Here is a 2,019-nt window from a genome sequence, read left to right as displayed (position 1 = left end):
CACGAAGGCATTAAACTTACTTGAAATGGCATTGAGGGTGTGAAGGTGATAGTGCGTGAATAGTTGAGATGCACCACACCATGCCTTTGTAGGAAGAGCATCTAACATGTAAGATCTCTCAGCAACAAACTTCCTCTTGGAAACAACTTCGTGATAGAAAGTTGCAGCCTCAAGAGACACAAAAAAGGAGGAAGGTTCCATGGAGACATAGGGGTTAGGTCGAGACTTAGGAGCCCTAGGAATAGCAAGTATGATGAGAGGCTTGGCAGAAGACATGGCGCAAAACAAACGGAGAGAAAAAACATAGGTGAAACAGAAGAAACGAGAGAAGGCGGCAAGAAGAAGAAAGAAGAACAGTTGAAAACCTGGAAAAAGAGTAAAAGTGAGATAGAGACAAAAAAAGAAGATACGTGGTACCTAAAAACTTTTTAGGTTTTCTGATTTTTGAATTTTTTTTAAATTAAAAAAAAAAAAAAAAAAACTCGAAAGCCACGACAAAAGAGACAACAAACAAAGGCGCAAAACGCAAAGCAAAACAAAAATAAAAAGGCCAAGAACAGGATGACCAGTCAACCATAATGAGTAGATGTACACATTGACTAGTCAATCATAACATAAATAACACATATCAGCATTGAGATGTTTTTCTGCTGTTGTTAATCTTGATCAGTATAAGTTTGCTCTGGCTGGGTGGCATGTTGCATGGCCTTTATATAGAGGAAGTACGTGCTGCGCATGAGAATAGGAAGCAATGACGACATAAATTTCTTTGCAAAACACACGTGCATGCAATTAGAAGGGTGCAAAGGGAAAGTTTCATATTTGAATGAATAGTCAAACATGGAAGTAGCCGCTAATTCTGGTCGAGTCTCCTAATTAACCACATGCGTCAAATTTTGAAAAGGAATGTACAGCTATTACGAGAAGAAAAAGTCTAGCAAAAGAAAACATCCTCAAAAGATGTATACCATTTTATCCCTGCACTTAATAGAAAAGTTGATAAAATTGACGGTAGACTATTTGTTCTAACGAAAGTAAAGTTAAAAGACCACGGAAACCATTTTGTAAATTAAAGTACTCAAATGCAAATTGGGTTTAAATTTGAGGACTAATAAAACGATTAACCATTTAATTCTTCCCATAATAAGCTTTCGTTCAAGGTATTTTTTTTATTGACTCGGCTGTGAATATAATTTATTTCTTGAAACAGAGTGATATTTTGAAGAGCAAAGAAGAACGTGGAGAATTAATGATAATTTTCATATGCTATTGCTTGGACAAGTCTATGGCTAGCGTAATTGCTAAACTCATCCTCACATATTTCTTGTCAAACTTATGCCTTTACTGTTCCACACAATTCAAATAGCAACTTTCTTTTCATCCTCTTTCAAAATAACCTCAAAATCGTTTCACATGAGATAAATATGTAGTAATGACTTTTTGTTTACGCTTTTCTTCCTGTGCATTTTAATGTTATTTTTCTTCCCATCATAAGCTCTTTCGTGGGGTTTTTCTTTGGGAGATTCACTATTATACCAATATAGGAGCCCACATTTTTATAAAAAAAAACTCTGTAAAAAATGGACTTTAGAAACATACTCAAAGCTCATTTATAACATATCAAAGAGGTTTTTAACTTCTTGTAAATTACAAAACTGTTATTGATTTTTTAAAACAAGCCCAACCTCAAAACCTTATAAACCCAAAACACTGAATAGGACAACAAAGTAATTTAATAATCAAAATTAAATTCAATAGGGCCAGCTGCCATTTTTTGAGTTTTTTTTTTTTTTTTGGTTTGTTTATAGAAATTAAATGGTGTAAGTTTATCTATATCATTAGTGCTAAGAATGAGTATATGACTTAGTATCTCTTTTTCTTTTTCCTATCGTTTTGACCTTTTAAATGAGATTATTGCTGGGCATGAAGGACAATTTCATGTAATTATTTGGGTACAAAATTTGAAAGTTTTGAAAAATTTGATTCGAATCAAAGATACCCCTAAGTACCGCTCCTTTT

The sequence above is a fragment of the Prunus persica genome, unplaced genomic scaffold, assembly GCF_000346465.2.
Source record: "Prunus persica cultivar Lovell unplaced genomic scaffold, Prunus_persica_NCBIv2 scaffold_72, whole genome shotgun sequence".
NCBI lineage: Eukaryota > Viridiplantae > Streptophyta > Magnoliopsida > Rosales > Rosaceae > Prunus > Prunus persica.
The sequence above is the reverse complement of the archived record's forward strand: the minus strand, read 5'-3'. Positions refer to the sequence as shown.